The sequence below is a fragment of the Pollicipes pollicipes genome, unplaced genomic scaffold, assembly GCF_011947565.3.
Source record: "Pollicipes pollicipes isolate AB1234 unplaced genomic scaffold, Ppol_2.1 Scaffold_4881;HRSCAF=5763_pilon_pilon_pilon, whole genome shotgun sequence".
NCBI lineage: Eukaryota > Metazoa > Arthropoda > Thecostraca > Pollicipedomorpha > Pollicipedidae > Pollicipes > Pollicipes pollicipes.
The window spans coordinates 38,297,074-38,315,360 of record NW_023596576.1 but is presented as its reverse complement, the minus strand read 5'-3'; the positions used below and the strand labels follow the sequence as shown (position 1 = coordinate 38,315,360).

At 52.4% G+C, this 18,287-nt stretch overlaps 1 long non-coding RNA gene across 1 annotated transcript; it reads right to left on the bottom strand.

Moving 5' to 3' along the window:
* Positions 1–13,861: 13,861 nt before the first annotated feature.
* LOC119101388 (uncharacterized) lies at positions 13,862–17,354 on the bottom strand. Its single transcript, XR_005094547.1, has 3 exons — positions 17,288–17,354; positions 14,524–14,642; positions 13,862–14,244 (listed from the first exon to the last, which is right to left on the bottom strand). It is a non-coding gene; the product is annotated as an uncharacterized LOC119101388 (long non-coding RNA).
* Between the last annotated feature and the right edge of the window lie 933 nt (positions 17,355–18,287).

The window sequence follows — 18,287 nt, the reverse complement described above, 5'->3', positions numbered from 1 at the left end:
GCCCCGCCCCGGCCCGGGCCGACCCATCCTCGACCTCGGCCTAACGGCGGTCCACTCACACACAAACCCCTGGCACGGGTGTGGCTTGGTGCTGCTGATGGGGGATGGCCGTGTGAGGGGGAGGGGGGGGGGGGGGAGAGTGAGGGACGAGTTTCCGTACGACTTAAGTGCTGCCAGGCAACAGGATCAAGTGACACTTATTTGCCATATTATAGCTACGTGGGATATTCAGATTCCTCCGGACATTTTTTGTGTCATCGATGTCATTACTAACACAAAAATAAAGATCTAATATAGGCTAATAGCGCCATAGTTGCGTTACAGTGCATTTTACCTGCATTTTGTCTTAAACATACTTTTACCCATAAATATACTTCACACATATACCGTACGGATGTTTACATGCAAGAAATCAAGCCATTCAAGAATCAACGCAACTCGAGCTATCCGGACTTTACATCAATGCCGAGATACGAGAAGCATATCTTAAAACCGACCGTCAGCGACGAGATATCTCCGAAGCGAGCGTCCCACGGCTCAGCTGGAGCTCGTCTCATCCGCCCGCAGCTCAGCCAGAGCTCGTCTCATCCGTCCGCAGCTCAGCCAGAGCTCGTCTCACCCATCTGCAGCTCAGCTGGAGCTCGTCTCATCCGTCAAGAAACCAAGCCGGAGCTCGTCTCACCCGTCCGTAGCTCAGCCGGAGCTCATCTCATCCGCCCGTAGCTCAGCCAGAGCTCGTCTCATCCGTTCGCAGCTCAGCCGGACCTCGTCTCATCAACCCGCAGCTCAGCCGGAGCTTGTCTCATCCACCCGCAGCTCAGCCAGAGCTCGTCTCATCCACCCGCAGCTCAGCCAGAGCTCGTCTCATCCACTCGCAGCTCAGCCAGAGCTCGTCTCATCCGCCCGCAGCTCAGCCGGAGCTCGTCTCATCCATCCGCAGCTCAGCCAGATCTCGCCTCATCCACCTGCAGTTCAGCCAGAGCTCGTCTCCTCCGTCCGCAGCTCACGAGCGGCGCCGCCGACGCCTGGCCGCGCCCGAAGCGAGCCGCGTCTCGGCGAAAATCGATGCGGGCGTGATTGTCCGTATAATGGTGTGTCCATAGGGTCCGGGCACGCCCGGGCTTTCCGGGCACGGCGCCGCCCACGGCGGGTGCCGCCATCCGGCTATCGAGCCAACAGCTTGGAAGGAAACGGCGCGCGGCACTAAAACACGCTGTTCGTGACGCCTCTGGATGGAACTGGCGGGCCAAATCGCGGCTTTATGGCAAGCGCTTCACCTCCTTAAGCGTACGTGGAAATCCCCTCGGCTAGCGTTTTTGTCCTTATGATGTCCTGGCAGTTGCATGCGAGGAACTCGTTCCGTGTTTCACGAAATAGAGTTACAAAACGCTTAAATGACCTTCATCCTCTCAATGTCACAAAACGTTGCCAAATGAATGCAATGACCATGGGAGAAATTTGCGTAAGTACATAACGCCAGGTTATGGGACAGACCAAGGTTTACGATTGCATCAAATAATTGAACACAGATAGACAATTGCTGACTTGAACGGCAACCATGAAGTCACAAAGATGTATATTAGATGGTGTCTTTATTTCACATATTCTACCAAAAGGTCGCATTGTCTAACTAGCTACGAAACCCCGTTTCTGTTCTTGCGCCTCAAGACAAGAGGCACGAAGGTGTTGCCAACGGTTGGCTTATGAGGCCTGGTGGTTTATCATCTCTGTGGCGCTATTGAACATAGGACTGGGTGACGTAAACACATGTAGGGTTTGTTATATTCTGCTTCCGCTTATAACTGGAGTCAACCAAATATACCCAACATTGGTTTGCGTCAAAGGCAAGGTCTATGACCAAGCGACCGCAAATAGCCGAGGAGATGACAGCATAATGTGGTGTGCCTTTAAATATCAGTTGTTAGATCGGGCAACACCAAGCCAACGGCGGGCCAGCGCGCACACTCTGTGCCCGATATTCTGATTGAAGTGGGCATATGTGTGCTCATCAATAGCTAGAAAGAGCGCTGTGACCTTTGACCAAGGAAAGACACAATGAGGTCTAACCGCTCATGCTCCCCCCCCCCCCCCCCAGGTGGCTCAAGTTGGGTAAAGAATAATACACATCTCAACTTTAAAGAAAATTTAAGTAGCTTTAGCGAGATAAATTTTGCTTTTGAACATTCCCCGAGGGAACAGAAAGCATCACCCGGGAGTTATTAAGGATATCTTTTCGCGCATGACACTCTCGAGGTCAGGTTTGACCATCGCTTCGAAGACGGCTGCCCCTTACAGCGGCACGCCATCATGCATCAACACCAACGAAAAGCCAAAATGGCCCACACGAAGGCTAAACACAGGCTACAGCAAATACAGTAGTTGATACCAAATCTGTGCTCGCTCACCACAAGCCAACTAGCGCTCCTACCCCAAGAAGAACTAAACGCTCACATAGCGATGGCGGGCACCAAACAGTGCGCTACAGACGGGGGGCTTGAATGAAGGAAGGGCACGGATATGGACGCATGGACCACAAGCCACGCAGCGCACCTACATCAGAAAATGTGCGTGGCCACGTAACAATTGCACACGTCGGTGCACCAGATTTGTCGGTTCCATGCCATCCCGTGCTTGGCACAGCTCGCCAGATGTTCGGTCAGAAGGCAAGTCTGCAGCTGTAGTTCGGATGATAAACATGACATGATGGAACACGCCTGTAGCTGCAGTTCGGATGGTAGACATGACCGGATGGAACACGCCCGCAGCTGCATTTCGGATGGTAGACATGACCGGATGGAGCACGCCTGTAGTTGTAGTTCGGATGGTAGACATGACCAGATGGAACACGCCTGTAGCTGCGGTTCGGCTGGTAGACATGACCAGATGGAACACGCCCGCAGCTGCAGTTCGAATGGTAGACATGACCAGATAAAACACGCCTGTAGCTGCAGTTCGGATGGTAGACGTGACCAGATGGAACACGTCTGTAGCTGCAGTTCGGATGGTAGACATGACCGGATGGAGCACGCCTGTAGCTGTAGTTCGGGTGGTAGACATGACCAGATGAAACACGCCTGTAGCTGCAGTTCGGATGATAAATATGACAGATGGAATACGTCTGCGGCTTGCAGTTGGCATGGTAAACATGCAGTAGGTTTGACCCAGATGGAACACGCCCATCGATCAGGTACAGATCCATAAGGATCTAGTGGGCCAAGTTTCAGCTGTGGGACACGGCCTTTTAGCATTGGAAAGAAGCCTGCGCTCCCACGTGCCCCACAATGCAGCTGTTGCACGACAAGTTGTTCGGTGCATTACCGAGGAACATTAGGCACATAGATGAGACAGTTATTGTCACAGAGATTGTCACAGTTGTTGTCACAGTTATTGTCACAGTTGTTGTTATGACAGTTATACCGTCTTCTGCTCTTGTTTCGAGAAAAGCATTGTAGCCGAAATATGAACCTAACTATATCCCTGTTCTCCCGTTTTTTTTTCCGAGGAATAATGCTAATACTACTGTCCTATCTATTGCACGACAAGGTTCGTTCCCAGCGAACAACTATGAGCGTCAATCATTGCACGTTTTGTGGTGACTTCGACTCATGTAGCTGTTGGCAAGTCTGCGCTTGCACCCGCCTAGCTCGAAGCTGACTGCACTTGGCCCTAAACACGTGTATTGATGATGGTCTTACCTTCCAAGGTCCAGTGCCCCGGATTGTCGCGCACGGGGCACTGGCCACTCGACGGTAATGGGGGGGGGGGGGGGGGGAGGGAGGGGGCAAACCACTTCCACGTGCAGTCCGACTTCACTGGCATCCTGCACCTAATGCAAATGCCTTGAATTAGCTCTTCGCTTTTCCATCTAGCTTGTCACACTACAAACACCTCGCCCGAACACGAGCAATGGCCCGGTTAAGGACGAGAGATGTGACACATGCTAATGGGGGGGGGGGGGGGGGGGGGCTCAGTCGCTACGATTATCACATAGCCTGATGTCCTCACTTATGCCGTGTTCACATGCGCAGTTTGAGGGCTCCAGGACTTCAGGGGAGAAGCACTGCAATCAAACATGAATCGTGCACCTGCCGGGGCAGCCGATGCTGCTCGCGGACCGGGCCCCTCTAGGATCGCAAGCGCGAATGCCCGAGTGCACATGTGCCTCATAAGCCATCTCAACGCGACGTTCTGAAACAAATGTGACTATACTGGCATCCATCTTGGCACTCCGCACATCCAGCCGCATGCAAACTTTGGCCGCCCTGGTTCATTCCATCACCGACACGGCCCCTCCCAGTGTGTGTGTGGGGGGGGGGAGGGGGAGCCACTTTGCACGTGTACCTGCCAGTATCGACACTGGCCGAACTCCAACAAAATACTGGCATGGCCAGCATACAAAATCTGTGGACCTAGGGAACATTCATGCAATGTCCAAACCTCACGTCTGAATGTCAGACATCGCTATAGGAAGTAGGGGGTATTAAACGCGACTACGTGTGCCACGAGCCACCCAAGTCAACTATGTCACGGAAAAGTGAGTGCCCTCATAGCAGCTGCATAGGTCGTGAAGTGCACCAGCTTTCGTAGTCCTAGCTCATCTCGTTATGGACTCCTCCCGTCTGGTACGTGACGGTTGTGTATGTGAGAGGGTGCAGTTGCCAGCTCTGTTGCCGACCGCGCGCAGGTAAATCACGCGTGCCGGTGAGTCTGAAATGTTTCAAGGACCTTGTATGCGAAATCCATTGCATGGAGCACCACCTGACCAACGGAAATTGCTGAGGGGCATCAAAAGGTCTGCGCATGTACCACGCACCGCCCATTGCAGACAGTACCAAATCGCAGGAGCATATCTGCCGGTATGTTGGTCTTGAATATTGTACATACCAACGGTGTATCAAGTTTTGCAACTCGAGGTCCTCCTTATATGGGCACAGCCCACCCCATGTGTGAGAGGTGCAGGCGTGATATTGAGCTGATCTTCTCAACTCCCTTACTCTCGACTTTGCTCCTGACTTTGAGGCTGGCCTCACACGTGCATTATGGCGAGGAAGGGAGGGGGGGGGGGGGTAGGTAGGTCTGATGTTGAGCTGATCTTCTCGATTCCCTTGCTCTCGACTTTGCTCCTGACTTTGAGGCTGGCCTCACACGTGCATTATGGCGCGGAAGGGAGGGGGTGGGGTAGGTCTGATGTTGAGCTGATCGTCTCGAATCCCTTGCTCTCGACTATGCTCCTGACTTTGAGGCTGGACTCCACGTGCATTATGGCGCGGAAGGGGGGGGGTAGGTCTGGTAGAGCTTGAGTTGAGCTGAGCCTCTCGACTCGCTCCCTCTCGAATTCACTCGTGACTCTGACGATAACCGCACACGGCCAAGCAACTGTATCGATGCGTTCAGGAGCGTCGGAGACCCGGAGGCGTCCCGGTCCACACACGTACCTGACGAAGGCTCGCGCCCGCGCAGGCGGGCCGGACACTAACACGATCGTAGATCGCGTCTGCGGTCCTATTCTCGCCGACGGGTGCGCCCGTGCGGCCGTCCATTTGACCCGCACTCGTGACAGTTCAATTTTGTATATCTCTGAGGACCGGCGCGTGGCCCGTGTCAACAGGCGTCAATCGGCTCGAAACCGGCACTGTAAGCTGTCTGCCGTCGCGTCGAATCCGACGATGAAGGTTTAGCGACGATTGGTCCATCCGTGTATGCTCTGCTTGTCCAAATGTTCACACATAATAAACATAAGGACAGGCAGGCTAAAAAAAAACATCGGCGCACATTTGGTCCTGTATGAAATGTCAGCAGAGTGAGTGAATAATTATGGAACGCATGGCACTGAAGCTTTCAGTACCTGAGCGTTTCACTTTGACATATTCTTCGCAATTCTGAAAAACTTATCTTTCGTAGGTCATGCACCATGAATTATCTGTAGCGCCATGGCCTTCGCATTTACGTTCAGGGGCACTCACGGCGGTAGATCATGATGTAGTTCTATAAATACAGCATGTACACATGTACCATAGATGTGTATACCACGTACGTTATACGCACTAACACCTATAAATACTGTTATAGGGGACGTACAAGGCTAAGCTAGGTGCAGTACGCCAAATGAATGCACATTAAACATGCCACACCGAGGGAATAGTCGATTGTTCATATCTGCTGGTAGTTTTTGCTTGTGGTAGTTAACTGATGCCAGACGCCAGTTTATGGCTGGCATCCGGCCATTTCACTCGCGCGCCGCCATTTCTAGACGCACGCTGGGGCCCGACACAAATTTCCTCAACCGGTCTGCGCTGCTTTGGACTTTTTCATCGATTTGGGAGCATCATCAAACAGACGAGCGCCGAGTCGGGCTCCGCTAAACAACATCTCATCGGAAACTGCCAGGCCGAATGTTGTCCGCCTTTTGAGCAGCGAGCGGCGCCGGCGACTCGGCCGCCGCCGCCAATATGACTGGTTCAAATTGGCTTATGAATATCAAATGAGAGAGTGGCCTAGCGAGAGCGCTGTTATGACAGCCGGCACGGCAGATTAGCGAGCTGGCCGAAAAAATGTGAGCGTCCGTGCCGCTTGTTGCTGGCGAGGGGCGTGCTCGTCGAGCGCCGCTGGACGGCGCGTGAGGTCGGAGCAGCTGCAGCCCGATGTTGCATCAAAGCCGGCCGGACAGTCGCCGCCAGCGGCGACGGCGCCCTGCGGGAACGACCCGGCGCACCGTGTCATTAGGAGCGGCCGCCGCGCGGAGCCGGGCGACGTCCGGCCCGCTCGGTGTCCGGTCAGGCGAGGGTTCGGCCAAGCGCTTGTCAGAGATGTGACGTCAGCCGAGTGTCCGGCGTGCCCGCGCCGGAAGCGCGCGTCTGCAGGGGGGGGGGGGGGGAGGCTGTGAGCGGTACGTGCCTGCTCTTCGCTATCAATGCCTTGCACTTCCGGGTAGCTGCTTCTCAAAGCATCTCAAGGGTCAAGAAGACTTCTTCAGCGTACCGCACATGTGCAAAACACACGCAGATCCCGGTGGCTTGCCACCCGACAGCCAATGACCATCCCAGGAACTCTTTGGCCACAATTGGCCCGGAGGAATGAAGGGAATGCGACTTAGTGTTTCGCTTTATACTCGGCTATTTACGCACATATTTTCAGGACCCAAGTCACAAACGGTTTTTTTGTTCTGCGTGGAAATCTGTGCATCTCAGTAAAATCGGTCAACATAACCTCCGTGGCCGTTCGCAACACTATGAATTGTAGAGTGATGTCAAGCAATATATGGCTTGCGTGATAACATCCTCTATGTCCCGGTAAGCGATCATTCGTACTTGGGCTAGCAGCTTCGTGCTTTTTAAAAAGGCATCACTCCCGGAGCATTACTACATTATATCAAGGCATTGCTAGCGTAATCGCGGTGGCACCAGGGTCACGTGCCCTTTCCACCCCGTATCAAATTCATTGCATGCATTAGTTTGTGTGTGAAAAAATGTTGGCAATTAGAAACTGCATGTAGACACGTAAAACTATACTGATCGAAACACAAGATGTTGATGGATGTCATGCATTGTTCCAAACAACTTTCGTTCGTACTTTTCTTGCCGGCAAGAAATTTTGCGCGGCTCCTGCACACCTAAATGAATTTTGGGCCAATATTTTTTGGTTGTGCCCGCCTTCCCCGTCGCAAATTTGCGTTCGCCCCTGGTTACTGTCTTGTTCATCTCAAACAGTGGGAAAAAGCACGTATCCAATGGCTAATCACAAACGTGATCTAATGCCAAGCGTGAATAAAATATCAAAAATACCTTTGCTTGCCAGAGGATTCAGAAGGTGTTGCAGTCCGCAACAGAAAGGCTTAGCACGAGTCATGCCGAGGTAGGCCAACAACACTATTCCTTAATGTATAAACGCGGCGTTGATCTCATCCTGTTGATGGCCACCACGGAGCAGGTATCCCTCATGACACCAAATGAGGCGCTCAGCGTACTGTGAAAGCAAAGAACAGAGGCCGCATCTCACTCGGTTCCGTATTATTCTGATATCTGTCGAACTGATAGCCTGTGGCACATATTCCGCGCGGCGGGTAGCCCTAAAATCAGTCTACTTGTTAGTCTAAAGGTATGGGGCAGTAGACGGACCATCACACTACGATTACAGACGAAGCTAAGGAAATCTTGCAGTTTGATACAGTATTAAGTGAGGTCATGTTTGCATGTGATGCTGTGATGGAAGACATATTAGGCCCACAATACTTGAATTATGCCTCATAAGGTGCTGGTGATGACGGAATCCGCAGGCATTTTAAATGTGTGTTTAACTAAAATGCTATGTTCATTGCATTTTTCATCATATTAACTCTCTGTGTACATTGATTTATCACCTTTTACATTATAAAATATCGTGTCAGTTTACCGCTAGGATCAACTATCAGGCCGTTGGTTTTCCATGACCTTGATTTCAAAGTTGAATGCTTTGGAATGTTCGAGATTCTCTCTGATGCAAAAGATTGTATCCAAAGCACAATTTAGATTGGTGGCGTGAAATAACCTTACAAGGTGAAAGAATGTCATTAACTGGTGAGAACCTCACTTTCAGGGCAAAGGTATGCACCCCCCCTCCCACACATGCCTATCTGTATATGTATATATATATATATATATATATATATATATATATATATATATACGAGACGTGATTCCATTACATGCATATTTTTACCAAGATTCAGAACTAAATTCCATCCAGGTCTGTGACATAGGGGAGACTTTAAATATCGTTTGCAGACCACGTAAGCGTACCAGTAAGCAGACCAGTAAAACCGCAACGTAGAAAAACTATGAAAACCAGAACTAACCACGTTGAGAAACATTTTCTTGTAGATGTAACTTTGAACCAGGGTTCACTTCAACGAACCCCAGCCGGAAGTTATTTGTCAATGATCTGACGTACTTCTCCAAGAAACTTCGGGAACTGTGTAAATTGGCATGCCAGAAAATGTTCCAAGCTGTACGACTATTCGCGAACAATTCCGCAGATACCCACGCACCCAGTGTCTCAAAGACATTCATTACGCGACGGGCAACCATCCTGTCAGCATAACGTCACGAAATCAATGCGAGGGCCAATGCATGGTTTACACAGGCATGAGCAAAAACTGTGATGTCTTGCTTGGACGGCCGTTCGCTCTTTTCCTTGTAAAGTCCTGCGGTTTAATTGCATCATCGTACCTTGCACAGCATTGGTGGGGCATTGACGACATTAATGTTTGGAAATCGCGCTCACGATCGCCAGATATGAACACCTCGATAATTGTATGATTCTTGGCCTTAATCGCCGCAAAGCTAATGTAATGACAGGATTTAAATGTTGTTGTTGTAATGTCATGAATGCCAAGGTGACTTTGAAATACGTTTGCTGGTATACCCGTCCCCATTTTCGCGGGCGTGCAGCTCAGAAAACTAGAGAAGCTTAGGTCTTAAGAAGGGCAGGATTTTGAACAGCGCCGAAAGGCTGTCAAGATGGTTATTTCAGTTGAAAACCCCATTTAAAAGTGGAACACTCCCTACAAACTTCACTTTCACGCTAACGCAACGAATCTAGAATCCATTAACGGCATAAGGTCCTTTAATTGTTCGCGAATAGCTGTACATACGTGTCTGTTTCTTTATAAATTTAAATTAACAGAATCATTGCAAGCCGGCATGCAATTTATCAGGCTTGTCATGATACTCCCTTCACAGAAGAGCGTCCTGGAGCCCAAATAAGATATGTGCTGCCGCCTATTGATAGCCCATCCACCGCGAGATGGCGTTGGCGTACCACACGCGATCTCCCCCTTCGTGAACAGAGACTATCTGCTCTCTCCTACACGACGCCGGCCAACGGCTTGCATCAGCCACTTGCAGGACATTTGGAGGAACAAGCCGGGACATGGCCTGCGACGGCCGTCTCGTCTCCGTCCGCCTCCAGTGTCTGTTCTTGCCGAGAGGTGCCGTTCCGAGCGGCGCGCCACGTAACCGCCGCTGGATTTACAGTTCGGCGGTCAGCCATGTCCAGCACACGGAACGATTACATTTCCAATATATTGATATACCATACAGCGCGTGGTGCAGAGACATGAATACAAGTGAACTGCCACACCGCGCTCAGATCGCGACTCCGCCATTGTCCCTGAACACGTGGGCGCCGAGCCGCGCCGCGCCGCGGTGGCCGGCCTGCGACGGCGCACACACGGCAACACGCCGCCTGAACGTGGTCCCGACAGCCTGGCGCGGCGGCCAGCCACCGAATATCACCGCAGATGAACTGGACAGCGGGCGCCCGCCGACGCGTCCGCGCCTATTATACAACTATACATTGCACAGCCGACCGTGCAACCAGCGGGCCACCTTCGCGTATTGTCAGGGATACGGGACGCGCCGGACCCTAGGAATCCAGCCTTTCCCTGCCAGAGACTTGTAGATTCCATGTCCAGTTACTATCTTGGAAACACTAGTCACAGATACCACCCGAGCAGCATAAGGAACAGCGGAGGGTCGATTATGCCCGTCCCCGGAGCGGCAGACGGACCCCGCTCCGGGAGTATCACCGGGGATGGAATCAGACGCACGGAACGTGGCAGGCTCGCTCCCACCAAATACTTCGGGCAACAGCCGCACTTAATGCCGACGGTGCACTACCGCCTGGGAATGGTCCGACGCACACCCCGCTTGAGCAGGTGGAGCACACGATCGCCGTGCCTGTTATCCCTGCCTGAGCAGGTCGAGCGCCCGGTCGCGGTGCCTGCTAGCCCTGGATGAGCAGGTCGAGCGCCCGGTCGCAGTGCCTGCTAGCCCTGGACGAGCTGGTCGAGCGCCCGGTCACAGTGCCTGCTTGCCCTGGATGAGCAGGTCAAGCGCCCGGTCACAGTGCCTGCTAGCCCTGGATGAGTAGGTCGAGTGCCCGGTCGCGGTGCATGTCCGCGCGGCGGAGCGCGTCACGGGCGCGCGGCTCCGGGAAGCCGAGCCCGGTGAGCTGGGCCAGCGAGTTCAGGAAGTCGGCGGCTCGGCCCAGGTCGCCGTCGCACTCGAGCAGGCCGCGCTCGGCCTCCAGCGCCGAGTGGCCGGCCTCCTCCAGACGCTGAGCCGACAGCGCGAACTCGATCACCTGCCGCAGGCGGAGAGCGCGCGGTTAGCGGCGGGGCACGCGCGGTGAGAAGTTAGACGGCGTCGTGACCCGTCAGTGTCACAAGATCACTGTCGAAGCCAGTGCCACGGGCACAGAAGCAGCGCCGGGAGCACAGATGGCGACTGGAAGCAGAGTTGGCGACTGGGAGCCGAGGTAGCGACTGGGAGCAGAGGGAGCGACTGGGAGCAGAGGTGGCGACTGGGAGCAGAGGAAGCGACTGGGAGCAGGGGGAACGACTGGGAGCAGAGGTGGCGACTGGGAGCAGAGGAAGCGACTGGGAGCAGAGGTGGCGACTGGGAGCAGAAGTAGCGTTTGGGAGCAGAGGTGGCGACTGGAAGCAGAGGAAGCGACTGGGAGCAGAGGAGGCGTCCGGGAGCAGAGGCAGCAACTGAGAGCACAGGCTCATGCCAGGTACGCACAGTCACAATCAAAACGTATGACATCTTCTGTCCCAAACCTGCTGTCAGGACCGCACCGGCAGCTTTAGCATCACAGAATCCCCGTTCGTCCCCCAGATGGAGAGCCCAGGTGAGCCCGTTATTCCCGCCAGGATGACCTCGCCAGGTTCGTCGGGCGCCGCTCGGGCCCCGTTACCACGCTGGCGTCGCCAGGACCGTCGGGCACCGGTCGGGCCCCGTTACCTGCTTCTCGTCACCGTTGAACTGGCTGTGCAGCCGCCTGAGCCGGTCCAGAGGGAAGCCCATCTGACCGAGCTCCTGCAGCCGGGCCTTAGCGGCCGGCTCCAGCCCGTGCAGCGGGTCGGCCGCCTCGGCCGCCGGCTCGGGCCGCGGCACCAGGCCCTGCCGTGTCAAGTCACAAGTCGTCAGCACGTCCGACTATTGGCAGTTCATTGACATTCCAGACATCGTGGCGGAGCACCAGGCCGAACAACGATGTTGACGTAGCAAGGGAAAAGACACATATTGATGTATATGCACTACATGTAGCACACAAAGAACACGTGATCACCATACCACAACCACATCATTTCGAACTTATTGTGAAGCATAAAAATCACATCCGCCACCTACACAAATGTTTGCGAAGAACCAGCTAATAACAAACATTCCGTAAACTGATACGTTTTTGGCGGCATAGCGCAACAAGACACGCGTACCTTTTGGCCTTTAAGCCTTTTACTCGTGAAGAACATATACCACCATTCATGACATTGCTGGAAAATGTGAAATAAAATGGCATTAACAGTTTAATAATTATGTATCATCCAAAGCTAATCTAGTACTCGACTTGCACTCGTGCACCGGCCTTTCCACCCTGATCATAATGACCGAAATTCAACCACAGACCCAGCACGAGGACCTCCCAGAGGAGGCGAGCGTTATCCCCGCCACGCACCTGCGCCGCGGCGGGCCTGTCAGCCGCACACTGCGGCGGCGGGGTGTGCGACTTGGTGCGCTTCACGTCGCCGACCGCGGCCGCCTCGCGCTGCACCTCCTCGCAGAGGTCGGGCACACTGCGACTGCTGCGCAGGCCGGGCGACGCGTAGTAGCGCGTGTAGAACTCATGCAGCTGCTGGGCGTCGGCCTGCGCCGGCGCCACGACGCCGCTCGATGCCGAGGACACGGCCGGGTAGGCGGCCGTCGGCTCGGCGGTGGTCGCCGCAGGGTACGGATTACGAGCCGCGTACGAGCCGCCGCCGCCGCCGGCCGCGCTGTACGCGTACCCGGCGTACCGGTAGCCCGTCTGGTCGGTCGGCAACTTGGCGACCGGGCCATAAGCTGGCCGGCCGTACGCCTGGCCCGGGTACGGCGTGAAGCCGCGCTGGTAGCTGTAGCCGGTGACGGCCGGGCTCGGTGCGGACACCGGCCCGCTGGTGGAGCCGCCGGCGCGCGGGAAGTACTGCTGCGACTGCACCTGCTGCTGTGGTCGCTGCTGGGGCTGCGACTGCGACTGTTGCTGTTGTTGCTGTTGTTGTTGCTGCTGCGGTTGTTGTTGTCGTTGTTGCTGCAGTTGCTGCTGTTGTTGTTGTGGTTGTTGTTGTTGTGGCTGCTGCTGCTGCCGCTGTTGCTGTGCTCCCTGCTGCTGCCGCTGCCGTTGCTGCTGTTGCTGCTGCTGCGGAGGCTGTGGTCCCTGCTGCTGGTTCTGCCGCTGCTCCGCCTGCTGATAGTATGCGGCCGACGAGTGAGATGGGCCGGGTGCGGCGGCGTTGGCAGAAGGCCGGAATACGCAGGCCAGCTCCTCCATGTCGTTGATGGTCTTGAGCTCGGCGCTGTCGAATGGGTCGCTGGCCTGGCTCTCGAAGTCGCGGTAGTTGAAGCCACTGCCGCGGAAGGGTGCGGCGCCGGCGCCCGGCTGCTGCCACGACTGCGGCGTCAGCACGGCCGAGCCTGCCGGCCGCGCGAATGGGTTGAACGGGTTTGACGAGACGACACTCGGCGCCGGCCAGCCGGGCGCCACTGAGGCGGTGGCTGGGGCGGCAGCTGGGGCAGCAGCTGGGGCAGCGGCCGGAGCGGCGGCCGGGGCGGCGGCTGAGGCGGCGGCTGGGACGGCGGCTGGGGCGACTGGGGCGACGGCTGCTGGCGCGGCTGCCGCCGGAGCGGCGGCGGGTTCCTGCGCGGCCTCAGGCGCCGATGACGACGCGTCAGCCGCCGGCGGGCAGGGCACCGTCGCCGTCGCCGTCGGCAGACTCGGCGTGCCGGTGGGAGGCGAGGCAGCCGCCGGCTCCTCCGGCTCCGGTCCGCACGATACTGTCGCCCCCTGCTCCGGCGGCTGAGACTCCGGGCCGGCCTGCACCTCGGCGGCGGGCACGCGCTCTGCCGCCGTCTCACTCTCTTGGCGAGACAACTGTTCACGCCGTCGTCGGAATTCCTCCAGTTTTTCCTCCTCCTCGCGACGTAACCTCTCCTCTTCTTCGGCTAACATTCTCGCCGCTTCTGTCTCCTGCCGCTGCCGTTCCTCTTCCTCTCTCTTAAGCTTTTCCTGCTGTTCCTGTTTCGCTAATTCCTCCAGTTCTTCTTTCTGTTTTTGTTTGGCTGCATCTTTGAGTTCTAAACGTTTCTGTCTTTCCGCTCTTTCGGACAACAGATTTCTTCGACGTTCCTGCACCCAATGTGTAGCCTTTTCCTCCAACTCGAAAGTGTACTGTAGTGGCATTGTGTTTTATCAGCATCATGAGGCAACACCGTGGGCAGTTTCCATTAAATACAAATAACAGATTATTGAGATAAACATACCACCATCCCAACATATATCAGACAGTGGTATGCTCAAGTGCTGTTGCATCTGAGCTTTCAGTGCGAACAATGGCACAGTTACAATTGTGTATCTGCAGTGTCACCATGGTAGCACAAATTCAGACTCAGAAGATAAGAAACAGTCTCGCCAACCAACATTAATTCAAAGACAGTCACGCACACTGACCGTTTGAACGTTAACCTCCGGCGGCGGAAGTGTTCGAAGTGATGCTGGTAGATGAACTTTTCCTGGCGGCCGGCACTGTTCACTAATCTTCACTGGCACTCCATCCATGGTGCAAAAAGCTGCATGAACATTGGAATGTCAAGCATATCTGAATATATGCATTTTCATTTTTGCATTTGGTATGTCTGGGTTATGTCCATTTGATTGCACCACTGTATTATATGGATGGGAACAAAAAATGTGTTGTCAGCGATAACAAAACCTATTTGCTATCACACATACCAACATGTGATGCAGAAGTCAGTGCAACAAGTTTGAATGTCTCATGGCTAGGCCACTGCAATATCCAGCTGAGCATGGTGGTTTGTCACACAGCACCACACTTTGTTGTGGTGCTGTGTCTAAAGTCAGCATTATGACTTTACAGTCATGTTGCAACAGGGATCTGTTCCCTGCTCACCTGTGTGGGATACAAAGGTGCCAACCACTGGGCACAGGATTTGCCCCATTTAGTCTGAGCTGACAATGAAATTAAAGTGCCTTCTAAACACACCAACAATCTAACCACAAAAGGCTTGTTAATAATGATCACCATCTTATGCAACACAACAGGGCAAAAATGTGACACTTATGAGATTAAAAGTTTTCTATCCTCAAGGCATCATTATCATTAACAGTTCTTTTATGAACCAGATGCATTTTTCAATTTAACTGTTTACTCCTTCAAAATATGAATTCAGTACTCTGAGCTGGGCTGGGCTAATGCATGTGTAACTTTAGGGCATTCAAGATAATTAGCTCGTTTTTACTTCAAAAACCAGTTCCAGTAAAATCTATGCAGCAGACTTTGTTCATACATGTTCAATTAAATGGCAAAGAAGAGAGTTGGATACCAAATGACTTCAGTGATCTATAAAAGGCTTGAGTGCTTATGTAGCCATTACAGCTTGTGCATGTCATGTTGCATGTTAATAAATAGTACAGAAAGACATAGAAATGATTCAAAATTTCTTACTGATCCACATGAGTTTCAATGCCAGAGTGATGGGACCCACATCTTCAAAACAAAGCATCCTTTGACATCATGACTAAACATGTCGCACAGATAGACCCCTTTAATACCTTGTTATGACAACTTTTTCAGCATCTCAGATAAACAACAGCCTGCTAGCAAAATGCCTATAATTCACAAAATATTGTATTTAGTCATGAAGTGTCCAACAAAAGAAGGGTCATAGTGTTGCGGTCAACAAGTGGGGTGATCTAAAATGTTGTGTTTGTGCCAAGGCCAAATAAATTGGTAAAATCTGGAGCACATCACATCAATGTAAAAACTGGATCTTGATAAGTCTCCCCAGATGATTGTTATTTACTGATTGTAGCAACTTTGTTCAACATTTTGGCTCATCTGCAAATGGGGCTGATGTTGTCTGGTAAAATTCTGGACAGCTGGAGCACACAAAGCATTGTTGGGCCTTCCGGCTATAAACAACCGTTTGCTGAATCATCCTGGTCAGAAACTGTCGCATTTTGGAAAGTGACATTTTCTGAGACATCCCCATTACATTTGTATCATCCAAATGCAATAGTGCACAAAGTGGCAAGAAATATCAAGGCACAGTTTCCATCAAACAAAAAGCAGCAGTTATTCACTACTTTTGTCCAAACTTTTTCCTGGATAGATTTCTGAGATCAGAGTTCAAAATAAGCAAAGCTTGTTGTACAGACACTGAAGAAATTCTAGTTCAAAAGCAGAAATTTGTGGCAAAGGTTTAATGTGATGTGAGCTTAACATAGTCCACCCCATTTTATGACCTCATCGGACCTCGAAGAGCGACTACCGCCACTGGCTGCAAGCCAACCCAGCCAGGAGCAAACAGAAAGCACAGAAGCAGCTTGAACCCTTGTACCCCAACTTGAGTAGGTTGACAGGCAGGTGCTTGACTGACTGAGTCACTAGGGCAATTCTGCACAGGGCCTGAAATGTAGTGAAGAGGAAGGGGGGAGGGATACAGCAGCTATGGTTTCATAGGAACTGAGGGGTTAAGACTACATGCTTGATGGCTTGCAAAATCCAGATCAAAATTGCCCTCATTCAGTTGACATTTGCCCTCACTCTGACTATGACTATGGGAAGACTCCCAACTAAAAAAAGCTACAGAATATGCCCAGGGTAACAGCAGCATTATAGCCCCAGCATCTAAGAAACATTTTCAGCACATGTATGCCACAGATCTGAACACTCAGACTTTGACAGTACCCATTAATTTTAGCACACCAAGCATGTTTCCAAGGATTATGATATTGCATAATCATCTCTAACAAACATTTACCAGAAACACTTCTCATGCAAAAGCAACAAGACACTTCAGTACAAAATGGCCTGGCCTAAGTTTGGCACATGAAAACATGAGGTTTAGTGCACCAATGTGTCCTAAGCCTCTAGGTCAGTGAAAGGATGTTTTAGACAGGCCCACACTGAACTGATGTACAAGAAGCTTCAAACAGGTTGACTCCCAACCTTGCCCTAGGGTTTACAAATAAATTCCAGCCAACCCAGCACCAGCAGGATTTTTTATTTGTGGACATCGATATCAACAGAAAGATGACGCAAACCAAGCCAAGTTCGAAATGAGCGTCTACACCCCACAATCGAGGGCGACTCCCAAATGGAGCCTTTAGGTTTCATTTGGCCACGGTTTCGAGGTTGAAGGAAGCATGCGTTTTACTAAGGACTACAGTTATGAATTGTCTCCTGCCCCACCTTATCCCACGCGCAACACAGCCCGAATCAGCACGAAGCGAACGAAACACAGCCTGCCCCGCAAAAATATCCCTGGTTACATTTTGTCGCTGCTGCGGCACAACAAGGCCTTAGTAGTGATGGGCAGAGGTCTTAACCAAAGGCCATTCAGAGGTCTCTGTCCACATGCCCGAGAACAGAAGGCAGGAGGGGTGCTGCCCACTATAACTGTTAGGCTGAGGCATGCCCCACACTCTCATGGGAATAAACCTTAGTATTCCACGCCCAAAAGCGGGCTATCCTAAACAGAAAATCTTAGAAAAATGAGCATCAACTCGGAGTTATCAGAAAACCCAGTTGAGCTGTCTATTGTTTCCGTATTTCTGCATTTTTCTTCATGTAAATGTCTGTTTTATGGACATGCCACGGGAAAGCGACCACAGATAGGTGCATATCGGCACGGCACCTCTTCAAATTTGATGAGGACACGTCTATGAAGTAATTAGCTGACGGCCTTAGTTGACCTTAAAGAACCTCTAAGCCAGCCTAAAATTGTCTTTGCATCTGGAAAGGTTTTGTACCACAGCTGCATCTAAAAGAATAAACATAGCCAGAACTGCATCGTGAAAAAGCATCTTTCTAGTAGGCTACTGGTAGACCGTTTTGAACGGTGAGATATCTGACCTGGCTCTTGCGGGGCAGCAGAAATGGTCGGAGTGGACCCTCCACAGTCTTAACGCTTATTTACCCGCACTTAATGTCTGTTTTGGCGTATTAACACAGACTTTATCAGCGTTTATCGCGACAATAGTTTTTACCTTTCGTGACCTCCAGTTGCCTCACCTTTGACCTAAGATGAAAAATTGGTGCGCATTCTTCATGATTCGACAAGAGCTTCACAGCCTTATCCTTTCTTTCTCATCCAGCGTTTGGAAGTTTGAGATCCCCGTGGGGGGGGGGGAGGGGAACTCAACTCGCCCTGGCCGGACGAGGTTGTGTAGTCGGGATCTCGGAGATATTG